We start from the raw sequence: 25,885 nt of genomic DNA, 5'->3' as shown, positions 1-25,885 counted from the left end.
GCGCAGGAAGGAGGGATGACAGTCTCTTGCCATTGGGCTTGGGGCCCATACCGTTAACCCATTTTGCGCGGGAACCACTTTTGGTGTTGGCGTCATGTTATGCTTTAGCTATTGAAAAATAGCAGATCTACAAGCTCATAGCGCACCACTCGGTGGCGCGCTACGAGCTTGTAGATTGAAAAATCGAAGAGCGACTGACGTAGAAGACTTTTTTTTTTAATCTGATCTCAGGTCAGAATGGAAAACTGTCAGGATGTAGAAGACATTTTTAGAATCTGATCTCAGGTCAGAATGGAAAACTGTCAGGTTGTAGAAGACATTTGTAGAATCTGATCTCGGGTCAGAATGGGTTAAGGTTCTGTCACTCATGCGCCGTGACACAACTGGACGGGTATACATGGCCGGGAGGTGCGGGGCTGCTTCGCGACACGCCAGGCACGGCTTAATGGGCATAGTAGTTAGTGTCTCTCTCTCTCTCTCTCTCTCCACGTTCTCGTCTCTCCTTTTGCTCCCCTCCCCCGTCCCTGTAATCAGGTCTCCAGGTGTGGTGTCTCTGCGGCAAATAAGATGTCGTCGACGTGTGCATGTTGTTCCGTGTGACATTTTGGTTCCATCCAGTCGACTGGTGGCGCCGAGAAGACGTCATATTATGTGCCCACGTCTTTCCGGTGCACGGGATATGATAAAAACGCATCGTTTTTTTTCTGTCTTAACCTCAATAGTGCGTGCAGATAATATACCAACGGTGTCATGTACAGATAAATAGCTTACTGTATACTATACGTGCAAGCTGACAGACTTGTATTTGTCATGTGTGCTGTGCTATACTGCCGGTCCTCGTCTCTGGGAACTCACCGTGTGGCATTCTACCGTTTGAAAATAGCAGCGCATTGTGAGCTTGTAGATCTGCTATTTTTGAAGAGATTTGTATAAATTTGGGATATTATGCACAATTAATCCTTTTACTTTACTCTTGGTTGCTAGTTTCCGCACAAGGTGGTCCAGGTGTCATTTTGTGCAAAAAACTGCATTATTGGCTATTTCCCCTACCCCACCATAAGCCAGGTAAGCAAATTAGCACTAAAACACAGCACCCCATTCAGGGCTTATGGTGGGGTAGGGAAAATAGCCAATAATGCGTTTTTTGCACAAAATGACACCTGGACCACAACTGCAACGAATGGTAAGAAAGCCTTCGAAGCATGGAATTCTACTTTTAAGTACATTTCGATGCCAATACTTTTGTACTTTTACTCATGTAGCCTACATTTTAAATTCCGGACTTTTACTTGTAGCGGCAGTAGTTCTACATTTGCAGTATTGATACTTTTACCTACTTCTTTTAACGGGTGCAGTACTTAGTTTAGACAGTTTTTGGTTTAGACTAGTCATTGGGTTAGACCAGTCATTAGTCCTACAACCTATCTCAAACCCTCACCCTAAACCTAACCTCCCACGGGGCAGCACACCTAAACCTAACCTTAACCCATGTCTAAGCAATGACTAGTCTAAACTAACTATGCACCCCCTTTTTCCCACCACTGGTTTTTGTGCATAACAAATTACCCTAATACATGTTTTGTAAAAGGTTTTGAAACTGGCCCAAAACAGTTGACGTTTCCGGGTGAAAGGGTCTGAATGGACACGTTATCCGGGCCATTTCCCACCACAATCGTCTACAGTACATTGGATGAGCAAACAACGGAGTTTGGCATTGTTATCGGTTCTGCTAAATGTGCGAGCTAACGGAGCACTTATAGCGTTTATCCCATTCTGAACGGGAACCCATTTTGGTGTTTAGCATCATGTTGTGCTTTAGCTATTGAAAAATAGCAGATCTACAAGCTCATAGCGCGCCACCGAGTGGCGCGCTACGAGCTTGTAGTTCAGAATGGGTTAATCAGACCAGTGTGTGTCCAGTGGAAACCTCGTATGAATCTGATCTCAGGTCAGAATGGGTTATATACCCCGGTCCTTTTGGATTGATGCTATCTGAGGCCTAGTGTTCATTCACTCATTCTAAATGGTCCCGTGACCTCAGCTAACAATGGTTTATGTACCCGCAGTAATCGACTTCTAATGACTGTGTGTGTGTGTGTGTGTGTGTGTGTGTGTGTGTGTGTGTGTGTGTGTGTGTGTGTGTGTGTGCGTGCGTGCGTGCGTGCGTGTACACAGCAAATGCAAGTGCCACACATACGCATATGCACCTACAGTTAAATACCGTTATTATTGGGCATATATATATGCAATTTCCTACCTATCTACTGTACTGCAACGCTGTCTTATCATCAGGTCCAGCTATTGAGACGAGATGGAGATGGTTATGTTAGACCGTCAGTCGATGAAGGAGGAGTATAGTGGTCAGGAGTCATGCTGTCACTCGGCAGGGTTATAAATGAACAGCGCGGAACTCAAAAGAGAGACCAAGATCCTGTATTTCAATGAGATACAAAAGCATGCTTCTATGCCCACATAAGTACTGGAAAACGTCATCAGCTTTGCCTATAATATAGCCCATTCTGACCTGAGATCAGATTCTAAAAAAAATGTCTTCCACATCGTGACAGTTTTCTGAAAAAGCTATGTTTCTATGTGTCATTCTTTCTTCGATTTTTCAAAAAAATAGCAGACCTACAAGCTCGTGGCGCGCTACGAGCTTGTAGGTCTGCTATTTTTCAATAGCTAAAGCATGACATGATGCCGACACCAAAAGGGGTTCCCGGCTCAAAATGGGCTAGACGAGTGTCTCAGCTGTCACATTGTGACACGTTGATCAGCGTGTTCATGTGTCGGCAGCATATGCAGGGTTAATGGGTGGGTGAAATATCCCCCCTCTCTCTCTCTCTTTCTCTCTCCCATACCTTCCTCCCCCCTCTCCCTATATCCCTGTGGCCTCTTTCCCCTCTATCTCTCTTGTCGCCAAAGGGAATCTGCATTATACAGTATACTGTATATACAGTATATATGGGCATGTGACATTCACCACCGAAACCGCTGTGTCACACGACACCGATTCAGCGCTCGGCATCTGGGATTTCCATCATAATATGGGCTCAAAAACTGTTGCCCTATAACGACGCTGATTTGCGCTAATGGCAGAGGGATCTCCCAAATCCCAATGGCTCTCACGGGAACTCCATAATGTATTATGGGAATAATCTGGCCACACACACACACACACACACACACACACACACACCCTTGGGTTTCTCCATATATGGGCACGTCCATATTTGACACATAAGACCTCACTATATACCCGCTGTTGCCACGGTTATCCTGTTGATATTATGTTGCAAATTATGTCTAAAAATGGGCTTCCATATCTGCACTTCCAACACACAGCCCGACCCGACCTCCCACAACTTGAATTGAACACAATTACAGTATTAACATGTACAACAATTTGTATTTTTTACATTTCAAATTGCAGATCTAGCTTGTATGTTTTCAGTATTTCTTCAACAATCGGAAAGTGCATTTTAAACTATAGCCTGCAAAATATTGCAAAGGCATGACCGATAACTTATTATATTCGTAGTATACTGTACACCGTGTAATGTTGGATTTGAGCAATCTTTATTTTTTCATTCGGTTTTCTTTTCCCAACCCTTGTTGGTTTTCTTTTTCTTTTCGTCCTCTTCTATGTCCAATTGTTTATGGCTACACAACAGCCGTGGGGTTAAAGCCCTTGCCGAAGCGTGTATATAGCGCCCTGCAGGCCTTTCGGGACAGCTCGAGGTCAGCGTCATCTCAAACAATCAGTGTCAAGGGTGTTGCTTGTCTTCCATAATTCTTTTTGCCCTCCTCAGGCTATCCGCTGTCGTAGATATCTCACAGTCAGGGACATAGGAGGAGGGGAGGGGGGGGGGGGGGGGGGGCTCCCTGTGCTTCGTAAATATGAGCTCCAATACACCACCTTCTAACATAAGCACTGTTTTCCCAAACATAAACTAATGTTTTTGAAATATTTTTGAAATCCGGGGCCTCAAAAACAAATCTCTCTCTCAATTTCAATTCAATTTCAATTCAAAGGGCTTCATTGGCATGAGAAAACATACGTTTACATTGCCAAAGCAGAAAGTGCAATACAGTAATACAATCAAAACAAAAATGAAAAAATTTGAAAGTCAGAATCTTCAATAGATCAATTTCTATGTATACCAAGATCACTCGATGCAGGTATATATAGTGAAGGAATATACACAATGATTAGTCTTTATAGTGTTCCATTTGATATCCTTCTCCTATCACAGCAACTCACAAATTTTGCTGCCGTGTTTGCACATTGTTGTACTTCGCTGGGCTCTCTCTCTCTCTCTCTCTCCCCCCCCCATTGAAAAACGGACAGCTGACCTCCAGTGGAGGATAGTGCATGAAGCGATAGCCACAAACAGACACATAGCGCACCTCTGTCCTATAGTCATGGAGTGGGTTGTGTTTTCTGTACCCGGGAGGAAACTTTAGAGAGCATCTGCTCTTACAGTGTACCGGCGCTACGGGACTTATTCAGCCTGCCTCAGGGTTGAACACGCTTATTATTACACAGTGGCGGGCGGGGTTCGAAATGAACCAGGCCTTCAACAACACCGTCCACGACAATACCGTCCACAACACACCCCCCCCACACGCACACGCACACGCACACGCACACGCACACACAATGGCAACGGCGTTACATAACAACAACCTGTCATAGTATTGTCTTATACAACACGAGAAAGCGCGCAAAGAATAAGTGGAACTGAACCACACTCAGGCTTTGACACATATCCCAGCCAAGCTGCACCGGGGACTTTAGTAAACACATGTGCACACGCACATGCACACGCACACACACACACACACACACACACACACACACACACACACGTTTCGGACGCGGGGTGGCTCGCCGGAATCGCGGTCAGTACAGTGACCGTACAGTACAGTAGAGAGACCCCCCCCCACACGGTAACTCTGTCTAATAATTAAGGAGTTTTTTAGGGGAAATTATTAGTATGTAATTCGTTGCCAGCCAAGCCTATGGACTTTTATGTTTAATTAGGGTATAGTTATGAATATGATGTAATTTTAGGCCAGCCAAGTGTATGGACTTTATTGTTTGTTTAGGGCAGTAAATGACAACGTAAGTCATGTCGTCTCGCTGAAATAAATGTATATCTTGTAATACATTTATTTTTTGATTTCTTTATAATGGAAATTAGAAAAAAGAAAAAAAATGTATGCATGAGTTACTACTGTACTATTCAATATTTGACCAAAAAATAGTGAGATGTTCGTGCCGCTTGTTGTGTACAGTACATTGTTTTTTGTTTTGTTTTACAGCGCAGTCTATTGCATCACACTATCTTTATGTAGCATCTGTCTACTTACTTTTCTTAAGCCTTAGTTTGATGACTACCCATGTGGAATTCAATCACTATGCGCCTCACTCTGGCAAAACAAGCGCAATCTGGCCATGAAACTTTTTTTTTTAAGTTGAATCGAGAGTTGATGCGGTACCTCAGACACGCTGGAGAGGGATACGAGGTTCATGCCATCAAAGAGTACACACGCCTGCAGTGCACGCCTGCTTTATGGAGTGCATGGACAGCCGCGTCTGGGTTTCAAAAGCCATGTTTCGCTTCATAGTCTCATGGGGACTACTTTTACTTTTGTTGTAGTGTAGTTGTGTAGTTACTTTGCCATGATGCAACTCCAAATGTGGACAAGAAATAAAAAATAACTGCTCCAGTGATTAGAAATTGATAATTCAAAATATGCTCCTCATTGACTTACATTGTAGCTAAAACAGCTCTCAGTCACTCTTTTAGTACGTAAACAAACACAAACATTGTTGATTCAGACAATATAGAGCATCACCAAAACTCATGTGGTTTTATTTTTTCATTAAAATGTTATCTTCCTGTTGATTTGTCCATTTTATTGGGAAGAAAACCCGGACTGGATCCGTGGATCCGGATCCAGATCTTCAAATAGTAAAATCAACAGGAATCTAACATTTTTATGAAAAAATAAAACTTTTCCACATTTGGAGTTGCATCATGGCAAAGTAACCACAACCCAAACCTCAAAAAAGTGGTCTTAACCTTTAACCATTTAGTACTCATCTTAATTTACATCGCAAGGGGATGTCGAGGATAACTTTCACGTGGCTGAGAACATATCAAAGTTAGATTATGTATAGGGCTTATAGGCTTTAATTAGCCAATCTTATTCCTTTTACGCTCAACGTCGTCCGATCACAACAGCCAGCTGCTGCAAGTATAGGCAAGAAATATATGTCATGACACGATGCTACACCAAATATAGCTCACACACTATACAAGCTCACAACACATCACATCCTGATAACTTGGCTTTTGTTATTGAGTCATTGATTTCCAGTCAACTAGTTGTCTTCCGAGTTTTGGCTCAAGAGGTCCATGGGTCGGCGGTTCGAATCCCGGCTCCTCCTCCTGTCTACATGTCGAAGTGTCCTTGGGCAAAGACACTGCAACCCGAATTGCTCACCGATGTGCTGGTTGGTATAGCTTGCATGGCTTCCGCCGCAAGCGGTGTATGAATGTGTGTGTGTGTGTGTGTGTGTGTGTGAGTGAATGGGTGAATGTAATGCACAATCTATGTAAAGCGCCTTGGATAAAGGCGCTATATAAATGCACCATTTACCGCCCCACGCAATGTTTTTTTTCAACACAGGTTTTGAGAATTCAAGGCCCAAATTGTTGTATAGGTCTATCACCACCACCATTTGGATGATAACGCTATAATGACGATAGGGATAATAGGGAATGCGTGTTTTTTTTTTGTTTTTACAGTGTGCCTGATTTTGGAATTGAATTGAGGAAATGGAGATAAAATCAAATGAGGGTCCTGCAACATTTTCAAGAAATCGGTTTGATGACTTTACTGGCATGACGGTTTACAGAATACTTCTTCTGCGTCTAGCATGTTACGGACGGACGGACGGACGGTACCGCCATTGTCTTGAATTTATCCCTCGATCTGTCTCTCTCTCTCTCTCTCTGTCTCTCTCTGTGTCTCTCTCTCTCTCTCTGTCTCTCTCTGTGTCTCTCTCTCTGTCTCTCTCTGTGCCCCTCTCTCTCTCTCTCTGTCTCTGTCTGTCTGTCTCTCTCTCTCTCTCTCTCTCTCTCTCTCTCTCTCTCTCTCTCTCTCTCTCTCTGTGTCCCTCTCTCTCTGTCTCTCTCTGCATCCCCCCCCTCTCTCTCTCTCTCTCCATTCCGTCCACTTAATTTCCACAGCCCTGTCTATCTCTTAGTTCTGGCTTGCTGGGTCTATCATAGCCTTTGCATCTCACAAATAGGCCCATATTCCATCCATTTCCGAAATGCCATTGAATTGGTAATGTCCTTCTCAAATTCTGCACTGAAAGCATGTTTTTTTCCTTTTTTTCTTTTCTTTTTCGTACGTCAATGCAGCATCTCTCTTCCAGTGGCGGAAAGTACTGATATATTTCTATACCACTACTGTACATCACGCCCATCAGTTCATTAACCCATTCTGACCTGAGATCAGATTCATACGAGGTTTCCACTGGACACACACTGGTCTGATTAACCCATTCTGACCTGAGATCAGATTCTAAAAATGTCAGTCGCTCTTCGATTTTTCAAAAATAGCAGACCTACAAGCTCATAGCGCGCCACTCGGTGGCGCGCTATGAGCTTGTAGATCTGCTATTTTTCAATAGCTAAAGCATAACATGATGCTAACACCAAAATGGGTTCCCGTTCAGGATGGGTTAAGTATGCCTGGTTTGCCTGATGGGTGGTGATCCACCTGAACTGAAGCCGCACCCACAGCTGTAGTTGTATGATAAAGGGGGGGAGGGGTTAGGGGAGGGGCTCATAGTGTGATGTCACTATATTACCGTTTACTTCATTGGCCCGTTTGACTGTCGAGGGTTCAGCCTCCAGGGAGAAACCCTAAATACAAAGTCAATACACCATTGCACATAAAAACAACTCCAGGGTGTCTAATGAAGTACTGTCACCTCATAGACACATGAAAAACTGGAAACATGTACCACGTGAGAGCTATTTGTACTTTGGGACTGTTATTTATACAATTAAAGAAGCAAACATTTGAATACAAGCATGTTACTATTCTTTACAATGTATTGCTTTTAGGCATGTAACGATATATCGTATATCGATATTAATCCCGGCGATATGAATCGATTCGATTCATTGAAATAAAATAATCGACACTTTCAGTAGTAGAGCACTGTAGAGGGGAGCTGTGTGTGTCTGTGACTGTAGAGGGGAGCTGTGTGTGTCTGTGACTGTAGAGGGGAGCTGTGTGTGACTGTAGAGGGGAGCTGTGTGTGTCTGTGACTGTAGAGGGGAGCTGTGTGTGTCTGTGACTGTAGAGGGGAGCTGTGTGTGTCTGACTGTAGAGGGGAGCTGTGTGTGTCTGTGACTGTGCCCAGGTGATGATGGTCGTTGATGCTCATCAAGGAAGGCAACTATGTTTCTGCACTGTCAAAAGTAATGCTACTTCTTTTGCAATGTAGTTAAATAGAAAATCTCAAGGGGGGAAGATACATTATATAAAATAAAAATGAAACTGTAAATTAATATCGTGAAAAATCCTACGTGAACCTCATATCGTGATTCGTATCGTATCGGGAGTTGAGTGAATCGTTGCATGCCTAATTGCTTTACTTTTACTTCTACTAAAATCTCGTACTTCTTCCTCCACTGCTCTCTTCTCACGCTCATGATACTGTACATATACTGTACATACTGTACACGTGCTCCGTCCGTGGCACCAGATGCATGTATTTCTCTCCAACGCTCCATTTCTATGGAGCACAGACCTGAGCTGCCTGCAATGGAGCTGAAGTGTGCTCGCGGTGTGAATGAGAATGCAGCCAATATCTGCACATGAAGGTCATCGTGAATAAGACTTGATAAAACTGTGTTTGGCTGGGTCAGAATAAACACTATTCACAGGCCTGGGGAAACTGGCCTTTAAAGAAATGCGTGCGTGCGTGCGTGCGTGCGTGCGTGCGGCCGTGCGCCAGTGTTATAGAGAGAATTCTTCAAGGCCGGTAAGCCATTAGTATGGTATACATATACCGTTGTTGCTTCTGTGAGCTTAATTATTAGGGGATTCTGTTTTGCAGCTAAACCTAAGCTCCCAACGGACACAATTAAACATGCATGTGAGTGAGCGTGCACATACGCGCATGAGCATGTGTGTGTGTGTGTGTGTGTGTGTGTGTGTGTGTGTGTGTGTGCGCGCGCGCGCACACACGCACACACATGCGCGCGCACACTTAAACACACAGTATAAACCACCCACCCACCCACCAGCCCAGTCCATGAACAAAGGTTATCACGATCTCAGCATAGTCCCTAATAATGTGGATGATCATTGAAATAATTAGCTTCCTCGTTCACACCAGCTGAAGCTGCAGGAGGACATGGGGAGGGGGCGTGGGAGTGATGAAGGAAACGTTAACTCGTTAGTCTATATTATCAACAACAGTCAACATAATCTCGGTCAGACATGCCAGACATTATTGGCATGTGTTGATAGCGTAACTTTTCCACCTCGGGGCAAGTGCTTTCTGTCTGTTGTATAGTCACACAGTCAGGCGCATAGGGAGTCAGGAAAACTGAGCCGGGGAACGCCGGGGAACGCCGAGCAGCGTGACTCTCCAGCTAGAAGGGAAGAGAGTCGCAGCTCACCCCGTTGGCCGATGGCGCAGGCTATTCCTTTCCCTTTTGTTGAAGAACACTATACAACATGTCCCAATTCATTTTCTTTTTGTATAAGCTGGCCTTATTTAGGCCATGACGTCGGAAAAAAATAATAAATAGCAGACCTACAAGCTCGTAGATCTGCTATTTTTCAATAGCTAAAGTATAACATAATGCTTAGTTAAAACACCAAAAGGGGTTCCCGCCCCCAGAATGGGAGGATGGGTTAAATCGTTTTTTGCCTTTGTGAAATTTTAATGCCTCTACAGCCTAGTTATATTAATTCATTTTTGTCTCTTCATGTAATATTTTCATTGTACAACCCCTTTTTAACTCTTGTTTCGAAAAGATGCTTACTTAGTCACTTATACTCGGTTCACTTTGAAGGTTAACGTGTTATTGGCCTCCGGGCAAAAGGAAAGCAACTATTGTACCAGAAGAAATACATGAGGCCTCACATTAAATAAGTAGCAGTAGCGCCCATTAGCCCCTTCGTTATGCATCCATTGTTTTTCTTCCATTCCATAAAACGCCCAGTTATGCTTTAATAATAAAGCTCATGGAGTAATAGTTTGGGCTTATATAGGTTGGAATAATATTGATTTGTTATGCGATCTGCAGCCCCCTACAGCGCCAGAGAGCAGTCTACATTAACGAGAGCCATTTGGCCCACACCTGGCCTTCCCTAATGACCCCCCCACCCACCTACTGTACTGTACTGTACTGTACTGTACACAGTCTCTATGATGACAAAAGGAGCCCATCTATTTCTCTTTTGCTCTTTTGCTCAAGCGACCAGGTGCACTTATGGCCTTCTCTATTGACCAAGGCCAATAGCTGCGTGCGCGCGAGTGAGTGAAACTACAACTGCGACTGAGTGCGAAGAGAGATCAACATGGTTCCAGTTGCACAATGAAGCCATCTTCATTTGTGCCCACATACAAATAGTGTAGAGTGGTGATGAGCCTCTAAACAGCTTGGCACGTCACCAACAGCTTGGCTCCTTTTCCAGCCAGCAGAGGGATGCAGTAGAGCTGATTGATCGAGGAAGATGAGAGCGAGGGAGAGGGAGGGAACACATGACAGATTGAAAGCGGGCAGGGGATGGGCCGAGTTCAACCTCAATGTGAGAATGAGCTGAAAACAAGAGGATGATGCTGTGGCGAGTGAGAGAGAGAGGGGAATAGAGAGAGTCATGGATGAGAGTGAGATGAAAAGAGTATTTCTATTTCATTGTTTTATTGGTTGTGCTTCATGGCGATATTTATTGGTTTGGTCTCTCTCCATCTGTTCTCACCTTGAGATGAAATGTGCCTTGATCGCTTCGTAGGGGGAGGAGAACAGAGGGGAAAAAAATCTAGTAATCTTAACGGGTGAATCATGGTTGAAAGGAACGGAGTAGGTCAGAAGTGGGGAGGAGAGGACAGTTACTTAATATTGAGAGAGAGAATCCAAGAGCAGATGCACAGAATTGACTTGGAAGAAGCTGAATATAGTGAGAACTTTCAGTGAACCGGATCATTCCGGTTCGGTCGTTCAGTAAAAAAGTTAATTTGGTTAATTTGGGTCGTTACTTGGGTTACTGCCGTGAGCTATAGGATCTCCCTCACAGACCCAGCAGTACTCCAACCAGTCGGCCAATCACGTTCCAAACTCGACAGCGGAACAACCACGTGACGTACCTTGAGGGAACTCTATTGGCGCGAGGGCCAGGCCGATCGTCATTGGCCAGGCTATGGGATATTGTCTCTGGGATGGGATTCAATCTCTGCTAGTAGTAGCACTGTCGGTTAGCATTGGACATTTGCCGTCGTTGTAGCTAAATGCGGCATTGAAAAATGATGAACCATCATCGGAAATCTTAGTTACAAAGAAACTGAATTGATGTGTTTTTGTTAAGGGTACAGACTGTTCCGTTGTGTCAGAGTTAGACGATCCGCGATGTCAACACCAGTCATGAAGTTTCAATCTGCCCGGGGCATAACTTCATCTTTACGTCCCCCCGTCTGTCTGGGACCACCAGAGCTCCAAATAGCTAGCTATAACTATTCCACATTAACAATGTTGGTAAAATTAAGATATTTGAGGGGAAATATATAAATGATATCCACAAATATCTCTCTTTGCTTAAATTTCACGGGGAAAGGAAACTCCTCTTCGCTCCGTCGGTAAAACACACTTCTCACAGAGTGACTGATTAGGCTACTAATGATTGACAGGTGCAGCAGCCTTGGGAGCCTGAAGCCTGAAGATGTCTGTTCTGGAGAGAGTGACTCGGTGCTTGTCCAGCGTAGACTGGAAATTATAAGTTCTCCTCAGACATTCATATTTTGCTAAAGTGTATATATAAGCTCTGTATCTGGTTAATTTGAGGGAGGATGCAGGGTTCGCGGGGTGCCGCTGATTTCCGTGCCCGCCCGCAGGTATTTTAAGTACCGCCCGCGCCGCCAACGTTTACGTTGGGTCCCGCTGACTCCCGTTCCCGTTGCAGCCCTCGAGTGTGATCCATAATTCCATATAAATATCATCAAACATTAATTATCAATTAGCCATTAAACCCTACTCTGGAGACAGAGACACTGTAGGCTAGTAGGCGAGGAGTTACGTGAATATATATATATTTTATTTTTCCTGCGTGTGTGTGTGTGTGTGTGTGTGTGTGTGTGTGTGTGTGTGTGTGTACGTGCATGCATGCGTGAGTGGGTCTGTTTGTGTGTTTTGAGTGTCTGGAGCTGATCGTGCAAACCCACTATGTGTTGGCTCCAAGCCTCTTATAATGGAAGTCAAAGGGTCTGTGAATACTATGAAACATTTCTACATTTTGAGTCCTACTTGAGTCAATCTGGTCACATGAAGTCCGAGATCCACATTGGAGTCATGCCATTTCTAGGGGGATCCTGAGAAGATCCTATAGGTTTTTCTTTTTTTTAAGGGGCACTATATCCCCTCCAGCATCTGGCTTTCGGAATTACGTCATGTGGCAGCCAAGTCTTTAGACTTGTAATGTTTGTTAAGTTCACACGAGTGTGGTTTTTATGTCAGTTGATACTGTAAGATGGGAGCCTGTGATATCCATGCTATGTGTGCCTGTCACTCTCTCGTACTGTTTCCTGTGTTGGGCTCTCTGTCCTCCTCTCTGTCCTCTATAGTTCCAGTGATGTCAGACTATGTTAGTGAGCAGCGGTAGTAACAGCAGTAGGCCAGATGCCTGGCAAGGCTTAGCTCCCCACCTCTGTGTGTGTGTGTGTCTGTCTGTCTGTGCGTGTGTGTGTGCGTGCGTGCGTGCACTTGGCCCCCTGCCGAATACTACGCTCTATAATGCATAGCCTACGGGGCTAACCAGCGCTACTATAGCTCCAGCCCCTTGCCGCCATGTAGGAAGATCCTCCATCTTGTCACGGAACGAAAGAACACACAGGCGTCGTCGTCATCAACAACATCACGTTGTTGTGCCGCGTGGCTCCACGGCCGCGCCACATCCATAATACAGGGGCTCTAATTATGAGGGAGCGAGCGAGGCATCTATAAAATATAGCTCCCAATTAGACGGAGACACAGACAACAGTGAGGACATCGCCCGGGTGTCATAGCTGTGACTCGTGTGTGTGTAGGCTACTTGCTTGTTTGCTTAGCAGAGCTTCTCCCTTTCCCATGACAACAGCACATTGTGAGACCGGCCTCAGTCTGTCACTCTATACTCACTTATAATGTATACGGCACAGGTTTTCAAAGACGGTGGGCACCAGGGTATACTGCTCTTGTCGTGACAAATCATGACAACACACAATATTTCGGGCCAAACAAAGAATTAGAAAGTAGAAAAAAACGGCAGGTTACAACACTTTCTTTGTTGTTTTTCTTCTTTGTAATTATTTGTTTGGTCCAAAATATTGTGTGTGTTGTCACGACAAGAGTTGGCTTCGTACGACGCTTAAAAGGTCTTTAAATAAATTAAATAAAAACAGCCTATGGGGAAATGCATTGCGTTTTCATTTCCTGGGCCATTCGTTGTTCTGAAAGGGGGAGGGACTGCGCCGCTCTATAGTCATGTGCTCAAGACATACCTCCAGATCTGTCCGATATTTCATATTACATCCTAATTGGCTAACATTGGCTTTCAAAGTTTTGAACAAAAAGCCTCAAATCATGAACGCAGCGTGCAAATTTACGTGAAATCTTTCACAGCCTTTCCTACTATAGGCTGAGGAATACATCCCACCCTTTTCACATTGGCCTGTTATAGCGCCACCAACATGGTGGAGTTTTGCTAAACACATTTTTGGAACATAAATCCCTCAAATCATCCAATTGCCATCCGAAAATATATTACTGTGCCATTTCCATTTAGCTTTTTTTTTTTTAAAGCTTCAATGCTCATTTATACTTTGAATCAATACACAAACAACAGGTCCAGCAGCCATGGTGTTATAGAAAAACATCACCAGGAAAGGCTGGAAAATACCTGGCATTTGAATTCACGAGTGCGTTATACAAAGAGACATTGCATCACCCGGTGGTGCCACTGTCAGCGAATCAATTTTTTTCTAGTACTCTGGAGCAGCTGCAGAGCCATATACTATACCTGCTCTGCACGCGTGCACGGTGACTGCAAGCTTTGATGTACAACTGCTATACCGCGGCTTTTAGAAAGGCAGACAATTCCTGCGTGCTTTTCAAGGTCAAAGGATTCAGTTTCGTCCCCAAAGCACGGCTGAGCCCTCTGGGCGCTTCCGGCTCTGGCGGTGGCTCGCCGCTTAAACGACTGCAGAGAGATATACCGCTGGCAGATGGACACATGGAGCCATGAATGCGTAGGCTGCATGTATATGAGGCTGCAGATGGCCCTCTAGTGTGAGTCCCTGCTTTGTAATTGGAATGAAGTCTCCTCATGCTACTCTGTGTTGAGCTGGAGTGACAATGACAACGAAAAGAACAGCATGTACATCCATGGGAAAAAGGGATGTTGACGCACAGCCTCACTTGAACTGCAGTCACGCAAAAGGGGGAAACCCTTAAGTAATACTGCACTTATGTTGCCGAGGGACCTCTTTTCCCGTGTCTTTCATCCCGCATGTAATGACAAGTACAAATGGAACATTGCTGTATAGAGAAGCATTATCCAGCACAGCCTGGGGTATAGGGTGTGCCGCCTCCTCTGTAGGTCATGTAGTATTGTTGTCTGTGTTAACTGCATGGCTGCAACACATGTGGCAGGTGTGTCTCATTTGCTGTTCGTTAGTCTGAACTACAATACGGAGACAATGAAAGCTGTGTCATGGCTAGGCTAAGTCCTTCCTCCTTTCTTTCTTTGCCTTCGTCTTTTTGAGTGCGGCTGTGCGGGTAGCCCCTCCTATGCCCATCTTTCCGTGTTTGTGTAAACCCAAACATCCTACTATAAATGCGTCCACGTCTGTGTGCGTGTGTGCACGTAACTCGAGAACCGTTTGCCCCACCGACTTCAAATTCCACACACGTGTTTCACACACCCCCGCAGGGAGTGCAGTGCCCGGTATCCAGTCGGGCCGGACCCACGGTTCTCCAGAACCACCATACCAAAGGTTCTGGTCAGGCTCTGCCAGTGGACCTAATCAGCCTAATAGGGGATTCACACTGAGACGGTTTTAATTCGAACCGTTTCGGAATACGGTTGCCATGATTCACATTGCCTGAGATTCAACAGCGCACCATGGGTATACACTTGCATAACACACTTTGAGCCTCCAGGTGGCGCTGTGCTTGATGGCTGGCGCGCACGGCCACTGACCGTCAACTCTGCGACATTGTCTCCAATAAATCCAGACACACTGCATTGCGTCGCCTCTTTGCCGTTATACTTCACTGTCAGCCTGCCTGCTATTCGCTGTGTCAGTCAGTTCTGTGCTCCAGTATCGTGTTTTGATTAGTTTGCTATGGATTCTACTTTAGCATTATTATTACTTGTTTTACTTTAGACTATGCCAAGCCCAAGAGCCACATGTAGTCCGCAGAATAAGATCAGCGTGTACTGCGTTGTATACGCAGGTTCAACGGGAGACGGGCGGCGTTAAGAAATGCGCTAGTGTGTTTTTTTTTTTGTTGACGCTTGGCTCGTCGACTATAGAGATTGTCACGTTCTAAAAAGTCCACTTCCTTCTTTAGGACAAGGACTGTCTAAAGAGGACGAGACGCGGAGACCGTATACGGGCGACGCCATGTTGCTCCATGGAAGGAAAGAATTTGGGCATGTAAATCTAGACCTAACAAAACAATTTATAAATGTAGGCTACACAGCTGACCCATTTGTTATTGGCAGACATGCTCCTGGCATTCAAACTCTCTGGCTAACACAGTTAGCCTTTACTTTGTATGGCAAAATTCCATGCAGTAACTCTCACTTGCACAATAGCAACCTGAATGGGTTGTGTTTTTAAAGTCTGAAGAGTCCAAACATATGAATTAGAATATAATGATTTCACTTACATGTGGCCTATATGGCATAGGCCTACAGTAGAACATGTCACCCGGACACCTGGCATCTCTTAACCCTGATACCCTATTTACTTCATCAAGGTTGTCTGGGGTTCTCTGCTGGAACCCTTACCCCCGTGACCTGATTACGGATAAGCGGATGGGTGTATGGAAGGACCCTATGCAGGTCCTTCCTGGGTATCACGCAAGTGGAGAGATGTCTTAAAACATAATGAGCAAACGCATTTATTAAACGAGTGAATCACGAGTAGTACAGTATGAAACTATTGTACTGAGCCTGTCTAATTGTCTGTGCGGTATGTGTATGAACATACTGTGTGTTGCTTGTCTGCAAATCCGCCCACCACAAAGTAATGCAAATGGAAAATGACTTTGTGTTGGGCGGATTTGAGGTTTGCATGATGAGTAACTATAGTGCTTGTTAAATACCACCATTACCATGAATTGCTTTGACTGGCATATGGCGGTATGAAATGCCATCTTCCTAAATTTATATCCATTAAAATAATTCTGGGGGAAAAAAGGACTGGTATGCATATTTCAACTATGTGTCTGGTCACAAACATTACAACAAGTCACAAAACGATGGAAGTCAAAAACATGCTTTCATGGTGTCAGGCTCTCCCCCCCGTATAGGAAAGACTTAGTGGTTCTCCTGGGACCCCCTGCTGGCCACGGGGGAAATGTGCAGGCTTCAAGATGAATCTGTGGAGAGAGGTCATGAAGAATGTGATTAGTGGCCCCCGTAGTCATCGACTTTGCTGTGACCTCATTTCTCACCCTCTCCTCTCTCATTAGTATTCCTTTTTGCTTTTTGGGTCTGGACTCTGAGGTACAGTATTATTAAGGCCAAAATACACACCATCCTTCCTCTGCACTATATATATATACTGTATACACAGTATTGTCTTCTTTTCAGTCAATATATTGCAGAGGAAAGCGTGCGTGTGTGTGCGTGTGTGTGCGTGTGTGTGTGTGTGTGTGTGTGTGTGTGTGTGTTAGTATGGGGGATTATGGGTGTCTCATATAGCAGGGAGAAGCACCGGAGAGGCTCAGAGAGAGAGAGATAGAAAATAACAGTACTGTATATGGGCCTTAAAGGAATGCTGACATTGTGGCACGTGCGTGCTTTGATCAATCCCCCCCTTTGTGTCTGGAGACCACAGTTCCACCGCGCTGCTCTGTTTCCAGTTCGCTTTAAAAGGTGGAGACAGTTGCAGTTTATGCTCTTTGCAGTTTGCTCATTTCTGTTTTGCGCGACGGAGAGATCGGTACTGGCGTTCCCCACACACCGGCGTACGTAGATACTGTGTAGATACAGCCGTACGTGACAAGAGAGATAAGGAACTTTGAATGAGAGGAAGATGTCGCCGTTTATGAGACGGGAAGAGACAGACAGAGAGGCGACGGATGGTGGAGATATAGAGAGATGAGCGGAGAGCCAAACCCATAGCGATCGGCTGGAGGGAGAAGGAGGAGAGGAGTGGGAGTGACCTGTCACAAAGCCTGTCATACACCACGCTGGGCGGTGGAGAGAGAGAGAGTGTGTGTGTGTGTGTGTGTGTGTGTGTGTGTGTGTGTGTGTGTGTGTGTGTGTGCGTTCGAATGAGCATTTGAGTGACGGATGGATTGCATGGCCCTTCAACCTTCTGGCACTTGTCTTTGCTCTACTCCAGTTGACATTGTCATCGGTATAGGCTATCTGTAGTTTGCTTCTGTGTGCGTGCATGTGCGTGGCGTGCATGTGTGCCTGTGCGCGTGCATGTATGTGTGTTTGTTAGCAGGAGCTAAGGGGCATAGACAGAAAGAAGCAGGACACGTATACGTATATATATATATATATATATATACACACACCCTCTGTCTCTCACAGGCAGTCAAATGCTGCAGGAGAGTCTGCGTTGTTGCATCTGCTCGGTGGGAGACGATGACAGTGAAGGGCATCGGATGTGACCCTGGCAATAATAGCCTGTAGGAAACACACTACTGTGTATATATCTGCTGAGAGGAGGGGGAAACGGAGCTATGGATATACAGTCTGGGAGGGGAGAGGAGAGATGCCGCGGGGAAGACAGCGAGGGGAGAGGAGAGCAGGAGATGAAGGGAGATGAGGGGGGCGGCGTGGGGCTGAGCAGAGGAGAAAAAAGAGAGGGGAGGAGATATGGGAAGGAAGAGGAGAGACCCACAGGAGAGGAGAGAAGAAAAGAGATGTCTCGCTTCCTGACTTTGTTTTCATATGGATCTCTCAACATACTAGTCTATAGTTATGGAGGATACAGTAGTAACTGTATCCGTCTGATATGGATTTGCATGCCATCTACCGTATATGGTTTAAAATGTGTATTTGTGGGTGTAGGTGGGGTCTGTCTGTCTGTCTGTCTGTCTGTCTGTCCGTCCGAATGCATTTGACAAGCTGTTAATTTGGCTTTATTGCACGCACACAAACACACAAGCAGACGCACACATATGCATACAATTCATGCACGCACGCACGCACAGTCGCACGCATGCATGCGCAAATCAAAGCCGTCCACTCAAGACACATGTATAGATTTAATCAAGATATATTACATGCTTCACTCCCAGAGTTGTGCTGACGGAGGACTGTTCAAACAGCAGTCCCCTGTGCTGGACACTCTAAGGACCGCAACGCAAACATGAGTGCAAAACACGCTTTGAATGAAAATCATCCTCGCGTGTAATAGACTTCAATGACGCGTCACGTGATTGGAAAAGAGAAAAGTTCCATACCATTACACCACTGCGTGTGCATGTCGTGCGTGCGTGCGTGCGTGCGATATGCATTATTCATATATAATTTTTTAAGATAAAATAGGTAAAATGGAGAAAAGATAGTCGAGCAGCTGGAGAGACTTAATGGAAAGGCGCTATGCGCAAAGGCAGAGACATGGACAGGCAGACAGGCAGGCATGGGCAGGCAGAGGCAGACAGGCAGACAGGCAGGCAGGGGCAGACAGGCAGGCAGGGGCAGGCAAGGCAGGCAGACAGGCAGGGGCAGGTAGACAGGCAGGCAGACAGGCAGGGGCAGGTAGGCAGGGGCAGGCAGGCAGACAGGCAGGCAGGGGCAGGCAGGCAGGCAGAGGCAGGCAAGGCAGGCAGTTGTGAGGTTGTTGGTTCCAGATATTTTAATATTTGTAGTAATGGTCCACACAAGAGAGACAGGGAATCGGGAATCAGAGATCCGACGGGCTCGGGAATCCAACCCGGGACTCTGGCATCAGAGTCTGTGTGGTATACACGCCTTTTAACCACTTGGCTAACGGTGTCCGAGTCGCCGCTGTTTTTTTTTTTTGTCGCATGACAAAGCACGACGTTTGTAGATCTGCCAATTTCTACGTTATGAAAAAATCACACCCGTGTGAACTGAGCCGTGCAGACTATACTTTTATTGTTATTGTTATTGTGCTCAGTACTGTGAATGGCACTTTTTGGGCTGCTCAACAGCGCCACTTTGAAGGTAGGCCCAGCCAGCTGTAGTGCAGCTGTTGAGACCGTACGTACGAACATATACTGTAGACACGGGAGACATACACTCTCTGTCAAACATTGGAGCGGTTCCGAGTCCCGACACCGCTCAAAAAGTATATATGGGCTATACACCGTCAGTGAGGGTGTTCCTGTGCAGGGCCAGTGGGACAGAGTGACTCACACAGAGACAATAAGCATGATCGAATGAATGTTGACATCAGAGCAAAATGTCCAGTGTCTCACTATACGCCCTCATAATTATCTCATTCTAGACTGAAGGATTTAATGACACAGACCCAACATTGGAGACAACCGCCCCCCCCCCCAGCCCCAGCCCTGGTTGTGCTACTGTATGTGCGTACATGCGTGCGCTTGCCAGCGAGGGATAAGTGACAGTAAGAGGATGAGTGACGGCTGAAGAGAGAGAGATTCATTATTTTATGTACAATCATGGCATCCGGCCATCGTTGCCCCCAACGCGCACATAACACGCACACACACATAACCCTGCTCTCAACACACAGCAAGTGTTCATTTAACTCTAATTGAAGTGCAATGTGCCTTTGGGACCTTAACAGCCTCCATGACAGCTGGAGACACACACTGTCTGTCATTGTCTTGCCCAATTTGAACGGATATTGCCACTGGAGTGAGCACAAAGTATGCAGTGTAATTGGTATGTGTTTGAGAACACACACACACACACACACACACACACACAAAAATTGTAGGTGTTCATTTAACTCTGAGAGTGTATACATGGAACTAATAGACCCATTGGGGTCAGAGTTAAATTAACATCGAAGGATTTCACAGTGTAACGGGACTTCCACTTTAAGTCAACTCAGCTGAAAACTAAATTGAGAGTTAAGGGTTTATATATTGGAACTATAAATATTCCGGTCTCATACAGTGTGGAAGGCTTAGGAGAGCTGCGTCTCGAATGAAGACATGCTTAATGCTCATAATTCTGCCGTTGGAAGTGGAACCTTCTGGGCAAGCGTTCAAGAATAACTTTGCCACCGATTGTCTTTGGATTACTGTCTGGCCGGGAGATGTGGCCTATTTGGTTTGTGTTTTTCTCTATCCCATTCTGAACGGGAACCCCTTTTGGTGTTTAGCATTACATTATGCTTCAGCTATTTAAAAATAGCAGATCTACAAGCTCATAGCGCGCCACCGAGTGGCGCGCTACGAGCTTGTAGGTCTGCTATTTTAGAAAAATCGAAGAACGACTGACATTTTTTAGAATCTGATCTCAGGTCAGAATGGGTTAATCAGACCAGTGTGTGTCCAGTGGAGACCTCGTATGAATCTGATCTCGGGTCAGAACGGGCTATTTGATCAGCGCCTCGGGGGTTATACTTATACGCCACGGCCAGGGTTGAGTCTAAGTTCAGTCGTTGCTTCTTCTCACATCGAACATGAATGACCTTACTTGACGTGACTCTCAACTCAACTCTCATACAGGCATGTGAGTTTAATACCATGTCAAAGCCACGGATTTAACAGCTTAAAGTTACTTTTTTTTTCTCCTTTTTTTTTCAGTTGCCATAGCAACAGTAACATGACTAAAATCCAGTAGCGGAAAAAATTAATATATATATATATATATTTTAGCACTGTTTTTATCATCATTATTTCTTAGGCCTGTTTTCTTTGTGGTTAATACAGTGCAAACTCAATCTCTGTTTTTTGTACCTTTTTTTTTTTCCCAGCTCGGGTTGAAACTCCCTGAAATTGCGTGCTTGAATGAGAATGTAAACATACGGAGCTTATCTGCTCCACCCCAGGTCCGTCTTGGGTTGACAATATGTAAAACGTGTAAAAGGTGCTTATTTATGATTTCCCGGAAGTAGTTTATGGTCCTCCTTATCAATAGGTATAGCCTATTCCAAATCGCTGTCAACTTCCACGGCATGTGGTATTAGAGAAAGGACACTTCTGAAATGTTGTATTTGAAACTACGCCAATGTGATATAACGTAGCATTTGAGCAGTGGGAGGTTTTGTTTGTACATTACATAATGCAGGACATCCATTCATTGCCCATAAATGAACATGACATGAGAAAATGCATCGTTGTGCAGCAGTGGATCAGCAATTACTTGATCATCCTTATCTTATTGTATCCTCATCTATTGACAGTGTATACGTAACGGCATATAAGTATATTTATTTTGGCACTTTCCTTAACGAGCTTTCTCAACAAACTCAACAGAAGATTTATCGTGCCGAGGGCCCATTAGTGGCCCCTAGCTCGTTAAACACAGACTCAGCAAAACTCCACCAACACCACCGCCAGCCATATATATATACACTGTAGTGAGTGTAGTCCCAGCGACAAACAAATGAACACCACCAAACACACCACAGCATAATGAGAGCAGAACGGAGTGTTCATAATTTGTTATGACCATTATAATAAGAACCTATGCTTCCCTTAAGTAAAAGAGAAATAGTACAAAGGCCTAGCAGAGGGCGCGCACGTACACACGCACGCACGCACGCACGCACGCACGCTACTAAACTAGACTACTAAAAAAAGATGTGATGTTCACATCTTTTTTGTGTCACACGGTGCTGTGGTTGATGCTGAACGAACAGTAAGGGTTTGCTTCGCTGCCTTAGATTATAGACGTTAGCCGTGACGCCGTTCCTTTGTGTGTAGGCCTACTTGTACAGTATATGTTTCCATATTTCACGATTTTATTTAACCCATTTAGACCTGGGAACGATTCTACAAATGTCTTCTAAATCCGGACAGTTTTCTCAAAAAAGCTACGTTTCTATGTCAGTCGTTCTTCGATTTTTCCAAAAAATAGCTGACCTACAAGCTCGTAGCGCGGCACTCGCCGCGCTATGAGCTTGTAGATCTGCTATTTTTCAATAGCTAAACATAACGCCAAAAGGGATTCCCGCCCGGAATGGGTAAAGTTATAAAATTAAAAAATTAAAATAATAAAGATAAGATGTTCATTGTTACTGTATTGAACATAGAAAGGAATTGTGTCCAGTGCATCAACAGGAGCAACATTATGCCATAAACTTTTAATTAGTATGTCATTAGTAGTCAAGTCATCATAGTTTGCATGTTAAATAAAAACATCCATAATACATACAATAAATGTTAATTTTCAGAACTTAATTATGACCGTGTTGTGCAACAGTAGCGTATATAGCAGATCTACAAGCTCAGAGTGTTGCAATGTGACATATTGTTATTGTGGGCTTCTAGCTTGCAGCTCTGCTATTTTGTAATATTTCTTATGCCTATAAAACTTGTCATGCCTATAATTCCGCGCTCAAAATATAGTTGAAAGTGGTATTTGTAAATACTAAAACCAATAAAGTATTAACAAGTTTCCATTTCCTGAAAAGGAATGCTTTTTGCCATACAAGGTTTCCTTTTATTTACCTACGTATATCTATGTTGTTAATTTATGTAGAACTTTATATACTGTATGTATTGTACTGACTGTTTACTCCAATACCTATCCCACAGTTAAATCTATTGTTATATTTTGTCACAAAACAAAAACCCTCTTTCTCCCATAATTATGTCACAGTAACACAATTATTACCAATTGCATACATTCTATTTTGACAGCATTTTATTTAATTTTTTTCACATTGATTGAGCATCACAGACAATGCTGCTCTTAACTCATTTATCGCCGAAATCGACGATTATTTTAATATAACAATTGATTACGGTGATCAAGTGTGTCCCGTATGAGCTCATAACACTCTCTCAGAACACGCGGTTCAGGGGAAAAAATGTATAAATAAACGGAAATGGAAATGTCGCTGGGGAGTGGGAGACGTATAGCTTTTTGAACACTTAATATCTCGGATTCTTCTTTTTTTTTGGGCCAAAACAAGCTAGATGTGCGCCTCGTTTCTCAAAAAGATATGATCCTCCGCTCCCAAAAAGGTTTTGGGTGGATTAACCCATTCTGAACGGGAACCCATTTTGGTGTTGGCACCGTGTCGTGCTTTAGCTATTGAAAAATAGCAGATCTACAAGCTCATAGCGTGCCACCGAGTGGCGCGCTACGAGCTTGTAGGTCTGCTATTTTTGAAAAATCGACTGAAGAACGACTGACATTTTTGATCTCGGGTCAGAATGGTTTCATCAGACCAGTGTGTGTCCAGTGGAAACCTCGTATGAATCTGATCTCAGGTCAGAATGGGTTAAACGAAAAAAGTACAAAGACGTCCAACCCAAACTTTGGGCAAGTGCTGAGCGGTGAGCGGTATATACGAAGATAAACAAAATGAAGACGCTCGCACACTATGTGGGCTCCGATGCTGTGAAAAGGGCTTTTTATTTGCACAATAAGATGATCGACTGGGTGGATTAACCCATTCTGACCTGAGATCAGATTGTTCTTCAGTGAGCTCAGTGAGCTTGTAGATCTGCTATTTTTCAATAGCTAAACCATAACATAATGCTCACACCAAAAAGGGGTTCCCGGCCTGAAATGGATTAAATGACATTTGCGGCAGCCGTTTAATATGGGATTTTTTTACTCCCTGACTGAGTTCCCGGACAAAACGGCTTTCAATCTAAGAGCCTCGCCCATTAAGTTATATAATGTGTGGTGCTCTGTGCCACTCCGAGTCACCACTCGATGGCGGTCAATGATTTTTAAAGGCTCAGCTGCTTGTGGGGCCTTGGAAGCAGGACATCCCTGACTGTTGCACGGGTTCAAATCCCCACCTCACCACGCCGGGTGTGTTTTCTCGGGCTTCTAACCGAGTAAAGCAGAAAACCGGGCACCCCAGAGCGCCCATTTTGCATTTGATATTGTTGTAAAGCATCAGCGGTTGAAAACTTAAGAGCGAGAGGTATTAAATATTTTCCATACAGCCCAAAACAGAAGAGAAGACGTCTCGTGTATCTCATGTGTCTCTTACGCTGGGTACTAGTCATGTATTTTGGAGTATTCGGTGGTATGGTTGTTGTTTGATATGTTTGCTAAGATTCTGTCTTATCTATTCTACAGTATACATTTGACCGAGTGCATATTATGTTGGGACTTTTGTTCACCATGTGGTGAACAGAACACACGTGTGTTACTGTGGTATATTATTTCTACAGGACACCCTATAGTCCCTATACCGTATATACACTGTACAGAGACTGACCCAAAAATGGGAGAGCAGGAGAAAGGTTGTGACACGGCAGACGGCAGCTTGAGACGTTCCTCAGATGGTTTATTTCAAAGTACACACAGTATAGCAGCAAAGCACAGCAAATAATAGGCTTCACACAGGAAGGAGCCTGGCTGGCCACAGGTAGTGACCAGCCCCGACTGGCCAAGTAATCGTATTCTGGTACCTTTTATTTAAGCAGTTTACATGAGTATAACGGCCCGTGTGGACAGAAAATGCACACGCTTTTTAGAGATAAATCCTTTTCATCCTATACAGTCTGTTCCTACATGTCAACAAACTCCTTTTGTCATACAAATAGCTCCAGGAAGAACTCGGAGGCACATGGCCAGGCCCAGCATCACCACATGGGGTGTGTGTAGGAGCTTTAGAGTTAGACAAGCCCCCACAAGTCAACATACCCCGCGGCGCACACATTTTGTCCAAGAACATGAAATATTGTAGAATTTATGGAATCCCAGATTCCACATTGCAAACGTGTGTAAACTGCTCCTGTGATGTGTTCTCCACCAGAGCGCCCACTCCTCCTCCTCTGCATAAAGACACTCTTTCAAGAAACCCTGCATTTGATATTGTTGCAGAGCAGCAGTGGCTGAAAACTTAAAAAAACTGATTTTTATACTTAGCTGACATGTGTTCCATTTTCAGAGCATTCACACAACGTGGTTGAATAATGTATTGCGTTGTGTTCCTATCTCTGAGGCTTTGCAGTTTCAGGGATACATCTCGATACAACATGGCTGGTGCAGGATAAGACCAAAAGCTTAATTCTAAGACGTTTGTGTTGGCAGTGGCACTGACGTTTATGAGTGTGACTCATTCCGTATATTCTTTAAAGCTGCAATCCATATAGGTGTTATGTCCTTTCCCAATTGTCTCCATCAGGCCAAAGGCATTAGACCGGTCCGGAAATGCCAAAAGCCTGAAGCCTGTGTGGGCCTTTTTGAGGAAAAGTACTTAATGTGTTGTTTGTTTCTATATGATTTTGATGTGCTGAATCCATTTCTGCCGTAC

General features: G+C 44.5%; 1 protein-coding gene across 1 annotated transcript in view; it reads left to right on the top strand.

The window, feature by feature from the left end:
- nrg3a (neuregulin 3a) overlaps positions 1-25,885 on the top strand; it is a gene marked incomplete at both ends in the record, with an annotated part of 467,076 nt that overhangs the window by 222,688 nt on the left and 218,503 nt on the right. The window lies entirely within an intron of this gene.

This window comes from Protomyctophum bolini (genome assembly GCF_963924005.1).
Source record: "Protomyctophum bolini genome assembly, chromosome: 14".
NCBI classification, from domain to species: Eukaryota; Metazoa; Chordata; class Actinopteri; order Myctophiformes; family Myctophidae; genus Protomyctophum; species Protomyctophum bolini.
This window is presented reverse-complemented; position numbering and strand designations above follow the sequence as displayed.